Source organism: Echinops telfairi, unplaced genomic scaffold (genome assembly GCF_000313985.2).
Source record: "Echinops telfairi isolate 266 unplaced genomic scaffold, ASM31398v2 ScPeMD7_23;HRSCAF=83, whole genome shotgun sequence".
NCBI lineage: Eukaryota > Metazoa > Chordata > Mammalia > Afrosoricida > Tenrecidae > Echinops > Echinops telfairi.
In genome coordinates this window covers 81687530-81696765 of record NW_022103920.1, presented here as the reverse complement: position 1 = coordinate 81696765, position 9236 = coordinate 81687530, and the positions used below count along the sequence as shown (strand labels likewise).

General features: G+C 45.9%; 1 protein-coding gene across 1 annotated transcript in view; it reads left to right on the top strand.

Moving 5' to 3' along the window:
• Positions 1–9236, top strand: part of GSDME (gasdermin E) — a 99205-nt gene that overhangs the window by 87482 nt on the left and 2487 nt on the right. The gene's annotated exons all lie outside the window — the stretch shown is intronic.

Here is a 9236-nt window from a genome sequence, read left to right as displayed (position 1 = left end):
GGTCACCACAACATGAACTGTATGAAAGGGTCACGGCATTGGGAAGGTTGAGAACCATTGCTGTAACTCTTTATGGGAGTAGACAGCCCCATCTCTCTCCGGAGGAGTGGCTGGTGGTTTCGAACTTGCAGTTAGCAGCCCAACGTGTAACCACTTGGCCACCAGGGCTCCAATGGCAGGATATGTGAATACTCTTCAGGGAGCTGAAGCCACTTCTGCTTTCCCTTGGCAGAAAGCAGCTAGGACCTGAGCTGACATCGGCTTCACCTTTTTAGCAAGGAGGCAGTGTGGGGCAGGGGAGCCATTATTGAATGAGAAGCGGTTACCTGGCAAGCACTGCTGTACCTCCACATCATCCACTCTCCTGCCTGCACCTCAGATTCTAGCGCATGTCTCCAGTCTGGGCGGCTGCCAGGCTGCCTAGCAAGTGCCTGCAGGAATGTGGTGCCCATGAGATGCTGGGCACACTTGCCGTGGGGTGAGGCTGGGACTCCGCAGGTTTCTTCAAACTAGACCATATTTCAGCTACATCCTTAAAAAGAAACCCCAAACCAAAGTCATGATCCTTTACACCGCACAGGTCACCTTAATGTTGTGTCCACAAAGCCAAGCACTCCTCGCCTGCAAGTGGAAGGCAGGGAAGACTAGGGGCATTATAGCATGTGTGGCCCCTCAGTGTCGAATCTCTGGACACGTCCCCTTACATGGCAGACAGACTGTGCAGGTTTTCAAGGTTACGGGCCTGGAAATGTGGAGATTTTCTCTGAAATGAAGGTCGGTAAAAGTCAGTGCAAGAGATTTGGCCAGAGGATTCGGGGAGCGGAGACACTGGCATTTAAATGCTGAGCGCCCCTTTGGCGGAAGGCTATGGATGACAGTGAACACCCACCATCCACTTGTAGGGTCCCCAGATGGAGTAAACCTCTATGGAATTGCTTCTGATCGGTAATCAAGGAGGTAGGTCATCCTGGCCTCAGGCAAAGTGTGTTGGAAAGTGAATGACCTCCACCATTCCCCAGCTAGCCCCGGGAGGGACATTCTCTCTCAGGTGCTTGCCTGGTGGCATCATTGATGAAAGTACAGGTCACAGTCGACAAAAAATCTCCAAAGACCCAATAAGATTCAGTGGGTTTCCGAGACTGTCAACTCTTTATGGGAGTAGAAAGTCCCTGTCTTTCTCCCGAGGAGTGGCTGGTGGTTTCAGTCTTTGCAGTTAGCAGCCCAACTCTCAGCCACTGTGCCACCCGGGCTCCTCTGCCTGGTCAGGAGTCCTGCCCTGCCATGCATTAGTTGGCTAGGTCAGAAGGCTCTGGATTGATCTATCTAAATGCGTGTCCCAATCGTGCTCCTGTTCCTGCTTCTGCGGTCCCACCTGTAGCTTTGATGTATTCATCTAAGGCCACAATCGTGGATTTGTGACAGTTCCCTTTGTTTCGCGCCTCATTTAACTGCCTTCCTTTCTGTAAATCCTGGGATGCCATCTTGACCATGCCAATGGCCTCCCTCATCCGATGACGTGTCTGTGTCCTTGTTTTGTCTCAATCCCTTTCAAGGCTTAATAGTCTCCTTAAATTGGCAATTGGGGGGTCTCTTTCGTGCCCCCAAACACTGTCAACACAAGGCCACCACAAGCTCAGGACCATGGGCAGCCTCTAGGAGCTGAGAACCTCCTCCCCGCCCCCCAAGCACAGAAAGGGGAGCTTCAGTCACAAGCAGCAGGCCTGAAGTCTGGCGACTGAAGAGTGGGGATTTCCCTCCAGGGAAAAGCTTAAACGATAGAAAATCAAGACAAGCATTTTAATAGAGAAGGGTAATAACATAAAACCAATTTTGTGAAGATACAACTGAAGCTTGAGGTGTGGAGTTCTAGAAACTAGCTTTGGGGAGCTGAGTGTAGAACTCACAGGCTCCCCATGAGCTCTGTCTTTGCTGGAATGGTCCCATATGCCATGCTTTGGAAACGGGCCCTTTCTTCTTTCCAGAATTCTGTATTCTGATCTGCCCTTGTCAGAAATCTCTCCTTGCTGCTGTCTGGGGCATCCCCTCTTTGACAGTCCTTGGGAAACAGCTGAGGCTTCCTCGCTGAGGGGAGAGTCGGGTGGATGGAGAGTGTTTATTTTGCTGGGAAAACTGAAGCATTACAGGGGTTTACACAAACTGTGACATTTAAATGACGCCCAGAGCTGAGCTGACATCCTCAGTACTTGATTACCTCCAACCCCCCTCCCCCCACCACCACCACCCCACCCCCCCCCGTCCCCCCACCCCGCTCTCCTTCTAAACGAAACACTACATTTTTCCAATATTAGTTATTTATTTCTATATACAAAAATATTTTACCAGGATATATTTAATCTCATAGATTAAAACATCTCTCTCTCTATATATATATATATATTTGCAGGGGGGGGAGGGAATGACATGGATGTGAAAAGGATAGGAAGGGGCAGTTTCTAGAAAAGTCAATACTTAATTGCACTGCCAAAAGCGTATTCATACAAGGACAGCAGTGACGAGTCTTTTATACAGGAGCCACTAATACAAGAACTTGGGTAGTAATAATGATTCACTTAAAATGTCCCTCCTTCGAAACCGATTTTAGTACCTTATGCAGGTTTGACGCTTAGATTGCTAACAAGTATTTTACTCTCTGTTATGAGAAAAACAAAAACAAATCAGGTGTTCTACAATTACTCCAGAGACTCGAGGTTAGAAGGGCATGCATTTGTGTTCGTGGAAGGACGAATCAAAAAAGGGGCCGGGTGTGGGTGAGAAGCAAGTATAAAAAGTCCTAAAGGTTTTCATATTAAACATCATATGCACTCCAGAGGACGTGGGAAAACTCCACTAGTTGACGAGCCCTCGCGCTCGAGAATCCATGGTACCTCTTGTTCAAAGCAACGTGGCGGTGGAGACGTAGGGCAGCAGTGCCTTCCAAAAGGTCCACGGCCACAAGACTTTCATCTCGGATTTTAAGTGCAGATGTGGCCAAGCGATGCCTCAAATCCGGTTTCTCATGTGGCCCAAGTTTATCAGAATAAACTTTTTTCAAAGCAGCACCACTTATATTACTGCCCCTTTTAGAAAAATGACGAAAAGCAGACATTTTAGCTGGCAACAACTGTGGTTGGATGGCGGTGAATTTACAGTGGATGCTCCGCTCCCCCCACCCCTCCCTGGAAGGTCAGGTAGCTACCTCTGAGCCCATGGGCACCCTGCCGGCTTCAAGGAAAACCCGATGTCAATGTTGAGTAATCCCAAAGGCTGGCAGCTGGGAGCCATGTTGGGGGGGGGTGTGTGTGCTCAGAAGACAGGCCTGTGCCTTAAAATCATCATGGGGCCACCATGAGCCGGAAACGACTCTGGAGTAACTCACCACACACCTGAAGAATGGCATCTCCTATAGGCTGCTACCTGCTGTGAACTGTGTGCCCACCATTGAAAGTGGTGTAAGTCCTACCTCCTACATCTGCGGTTATCATTCCCTTTGGGAAGGAGTTTTATGTGGATGAGATCGTGTCTGGGTAGGCTATGTCTGGAGTCAATCTCTGAGGTGGAAAAGGAGATCAGGTGAGAACACAAAGCAGCAGAGAAGGGAGAAGAGAGATGGCCAGGCGGGTGGAAGCTCAGAAAGGGGCTTGGAACAGACTTCCAGAGACTGGGACACTCCCTCCCCCAGAGCTGATATACAGAGCACTTTCCTCTAGAGCTGGCTCTCCAAATAAGGACCTTTCGCGTCCTACAGCTTGAAAAGAGAAATGTTTTCCTCACTCACTTGTGGTATGTTATAGTAACACTACAAAGGCACTGACCCTGGTTTGCCATCAGTTACAGTGAGGAGGAGAAAAAAAGGGGGGGGGCACCTCTATTTTCCTAGTTCCAACTTTGAACATAAGACCTTTGGCTTCTACTCTGGTAGCAAAACCAAAAAAGTACACCGAAAGAGCCCTTATTCTGTGGTACTCACGGTCAGTGGTTTCACACACAGCCACTTCATCCACCAAATGAGAAGCGGCCTTCATGGCAACCACAGAGGTGGGCAGTTTGGGCTGGAGCAGCAGTTCTCAACCTGTGGGTCGAGACCCCTTTTGGGTTTGAACAACCCTTTCACAGGGGGCGCCCAATTCGGTAAAATGTCAGTAGTAAATGACAGTTATGAAGTAGCAACGAAAATAATGTTATGGTTGGGGGGTCACCACCACATGAGGAACTGTATGAAAGGGTCGCGGCGTTAGGAAGATCGAGAACCGCTGGACTAGAGGTTAGAAAACAAAAGTTATCGGGATGAAGAAAAGGGAAGGGCCTTGTTGCCTCTGGGCAACTACTGCCCGTGGAGGTGAGCCATCTTCGTCCCAGGCTTCTGCATACTGCCGGGACACTTGTTGGAGATCCAGCTCTGAGCTTTGGGGTCTATCAATTTGGTCGGGAATGCTTCTCCCCAATAAACACAACACACAGCTGCTTTTAAAACTTAACACCAGGGTCCAGTCATGGGGCAGCAGTGATGGGTTTCAGGCTTAAGACAAGGGAAGGGCAGCTTGAGGGCGCAGACATCAGTCTCCTCCCGATGTAGACCCAACAGTATCGGATTGCCTACTTTGATGTGTGGGTTGATCTAATGGCAAGGATTTGGACCTAGAAATGCAAAACTAAAATGTGCCTCCTGACTGGGAGCACATGAGAGCAGAGGGCAGCCTCTTCAGGGCTGGAACTATACCCTCGGAGCTGTTAGGAAACTGAGGGTGTCTCCCGGATGGTGCCCTCCTGCACTGTGGCCTCGGAAAGAGACACACATTCTAAGTGCTTGGTCAGCAACCTCCGGGTAAGCAGACAATGACAGGATACAGGGAGGTGGAGGCTGTCAGTGAGTTGACTCCTACTCATGGTGACCACAAAGATAACAAAAGTTGTGAAAGGTCACACAGTCAGATCTAAGGTCTCAGCAAGCTGAAGCACACGTATCTGCTGTCATCCCAAGAACCCTTAGAGACTGCTCTAGTCGTCGTAAGGAGGCATGGCCCCGCAGAATGCACGCGACAGCGTCTTACCTTCGGAAAGTGCTGCTCTCCCTTTCCCGGTGTAGTGTGCCACGGGGCTGTTTTTATTGTACAGCCCCCCAAGTCATTCCACATACACAGGCGAAACAATGAACTAGGGGAATTCTAAAGCAAGGAGTGAAACTTGAAGAGTAGAAAAAAACTTCAAAACTATAGAATGTTATCTTCCTCAATTGATTTTGATGATTCGTCAAATATGTTGTTGAGAGTTCTGTGAATAATCTCCACTTGTAGTACATAGTTATTTCATTAGTTAAAATACTTTCTTTCAAGAACTCCAAGTACATTATTTTTACATGACTTCTCAAAGTTCTTTGGAACAAGAGGAGGGCAGACGTCACCATTTCTAAGCCTGGACCATATTATAAATTCATGGGTTCAAATAAGTGATTCCCCAGAAGGCTTTAATTCAAGAGTCTGTCCCTTTTCCCTAAAAAAAATAAGTCATAATATGAATAGTTTGTGTCTAATTCCTCACATATTGTTCAGAAATGAGATTAGCATCCATCTCAAGAAAGTTCCAGAGCCTTTTGAAATAATAGTTCCAGGCTGTCTAGGAAATTGTGTAACTACAAGTTTTAGGGCAGTAGTTAGAATTATATGGGTGAATTCTACATATAGCTGTATAATATAATGATTAACCAAAACATTTTTTAAAATGGCCCATTCTCTATGTACATAAATCTTCAAGGATTGCCTTTTCCACATTTAGCATAAGATTCATCACTATAAAATTATTGGCTCGCTAGCTTGAGATTTCTGGATCATGGGGTGTTGTCTCATTAAGTCAAAACAAGTTAACTATTATTTTAACATTTTTTTCCAAAACGTTATCTTCAGTGTCTGTCAATTCAAAATCATTGTACTTAACTCCATAGCTATCCATCTGAAAATCAAGCTCAAATTATTGGATCATGACATTTACTGGTAAACATTATAGTAGTACCATTTTGATTTATTTTCTAAGTAAACATCACATTTTATTTTTAGCCTCACCTTCTCCTGCAAAAATGGCTGGGTTTGAACCACCAACCTTACAGTTAACAGTTCAAAGCTTACCTGACAGGGCTCTTGTCATTTATTTTCATCAGACTATACTGTTAAAGCAGTTAGCACCTAAAACCAAACTCACTGCCAGAGTCCAGTCCAACTCATAGGGCCCTACAGAACAGAGTGGAACTGCTCTGTAGGGCTTCAGAGGCTGATAAAGCCTTTATGGGAACAAATAGCATATTCCCCACCCCACCCCCGCCTGAGGGTGGTGTAAGTTTGAATTGCCAAGCTTTTTGGTTAACCGCCCAATGCTTAACTCACTGCCCCACCAGGTTCCTTGAAGTGATCAGGATTTACCCACAATCCACTCACCATTGTTAACACTGTTTTATTGCTAATTTGGGGTTTCTAAATGTACTTTAGTAGACAATTTGCTGTTTTAAAGAAAATTTAAGAGTTTAACATACATAAGTGCACTAGATCCTAGAATTTGTGGTTCTGACTTCTATTGCTATACTCATAGTGGGTTTCTCATAGAACTTCTATTTTAGAAAGCTATGCTCAACAATTGTATAGAGCTAGTCAAAATAAAAGCAAAGTCCTGATACACTAGATTATTACCCAAATAGAGACTGAGACTGCGCAAGAAAGGCCTGGCAGTCAGGAAGGTGAAAGCATATATATTCCATACATATTATGGTTATAAAGTGTATTTGGAGAAGAAAACTGAACCACAGGAACCCCTGAAGTTGTACAGAAATAGTTACACCCTGCATGCTCAATGTGCTTAGTCAATGGTCGCTCCACAAAGAGTTTTCAGGCATATCCTCGTTCTCAAAAGCACATGTGTCTGTCTGGGCTGTTAGCAATTGCTTGACATCATTTTTTGTCAATAAACCCACGGAGTTCACATTGCCTTGAACATAACTACGTTTCCATTAGAATGCTGGGATCTCGGGCCCGTGCCCAGCATAGCGCTGCGTGGTTCTGCAGACCTAGACAGACCTTTACTTTCACCTTCAGACTCTTTAGAGCAGCGGTTCTCAACCTTCCTAGTGCTGCGGCCCTTTCATACAGTTCCTCGTGGTGGTGACCCCCCAACCATAACATTATTTTCGTTGCTACTTCATCACTGTCATTTTGCTACTGTTATGAATGGGGAGACCCCTGTGAAAGGGTCGTCTGACCCCCAAAGGGGTTGCGACGCACAGGTTGAGAACCTCAGCTTCAGAGAGATACAATGGACATTTCTGAATGTGTTCTTTCAGGCTGCTGGTCTAGATCGCAGTGAACTGGGCTGTCACTGCATTTTCTATTGATGTTTAGGGCTATCAGCCAGTTCCAACTCATAGCAACCCTGTGTTACAGAAACAGGGCCCAGTACTGTGCCAGCCTCGCAATTATGCCTGAGCCCGTTGTTTCAGGTACGGTCAATCCGCTTCATTGGGGGACTTTGTCCTCTTCATTGATGCTCTCTTAGCAAGCCTAATGTCCTCCAGAGACCGGTCCCTCCTGATAACATGTTCAAAGTACGTAAGACACAGTCTCACTATCTTCCATTCAAGGAGCAGTCTTATCCGTTCATCTTCCAAGACGGGTCTGTTCTTCTGACCACTGTAACGAGTCCCAGAGCCCCAAGGCACCCAGTCTTCTCTGCTCTCAATTCACTTGCACGTATGAGGTGGCCGCTGATATCAAGGTCACGCACCAGTGCTCCAGGTGCTGTCTTGGCTTTTTAATGTTGTACAGAGGTCTCAGGTCTCACATCTGTCCAATCCGTCATGTGATTTCCTGACTGCTTTTCCCGTGGGTGCTGCCTGTGGATCCAGGTAAACTCTAACCCTTGAAAATTTCAATCTTCTCTGCATTTATCATGGTGTTATCTACTGGTGCTGTGTGAGCATTCTTTTCTTCACACTACGTTATAATCCATACTGAAGGCTGCAGTCTTGGATCTTCATCAGCGCTCCAAGTCTTCCTCTCTTCAGCAAGCAAGGGTGGGCCACTGACGTATCACAGCTTGTTGGTGGGTCTTCTCCCAGTCCCGACGCCCTATTCTGGTGGCATAACTTCCAGTATCACAGTAACATGCAAGCCACCAGAGTACAACAATTGACAAATGGGCAGAGGTCATTTATACTAGGAGGAATCTAATAGCCATGAACTAAGTACTAATTCAGTCATGAGTACCAATTCTAATAGAAGTAATTCTTTTAAATCCAGATAATTAAAAAAATAATCTGCATGTTTACGTCACATAAGGCTAAAGCGTGAATGTAACAGCATCTCTATGGTATCACAATGGGTGGGATATTGTTTGTGGATAATCTTCTCGTGCTGCTACAATTCTAAAGCTGTTCAGAGAGCTCCATGCAGCAGCAGGAAGGGATCGGAGAAGACGGCACATTTCCTGAGAGTGTGGGAATGAGATTTTGCTTAAGGATTAGCGTTGGAACCATCAATCGTGGGATGTTTCCTTGACACTGTGCTGTGATTCCTGCTCTTTGAGACGGCTAAATTTGTTGCCTGCGTATGAAGTTTAAAAGTCTCCAAATTTATTAAAAGGGTATGGTCCACTTTTATCACCAAATTCTCATCCTAGGAGAAGAATATGAATTTGTCTCCTGGCCATGACATTTTGGGATTAAAAACACCTAAAATGTTTCTATTTTAAACAGCACAGGAGGCTGGGCGTTCTATTTTATTGTGAAAAATATTTAAAACAATCTGTGCATCCTGTCTACTGCTTGCTGTGTACTTTTCCTTCCCGCAAAGCCCCCCAGCTGGTGCACCCCCGGCATGGCTTGGCTGAGGTGGAAACCCTTCCACAGGAGGGACCTGATGCCCATCACCCAGCACAGGTGACCATCCAAGTTTCAGCACCTTGCTCTTGACGTGTGAATACTGTTTCTGGAAACAGTATTGAAAAGCTAGCAGCAACTGAACTTAGCTTAGTGATGAGTTGAATATCTGAATACATGTTACAGAGACTTTATAAAATTCAAGACTCCTAACAGAAGATATTGACAGAGGCGAATGTAAAATTTGTATATTATGCCAATGCCTCTAAAAGGAATCTGTAAATTAAGAAACAGAAGCATTATTTCCTAACAGTAGTGCCAAACGAGCGTTATTTTACAGAACCTCATGCAGACTTGACTGCTGCCATGGGGCCAGTTTTGACTC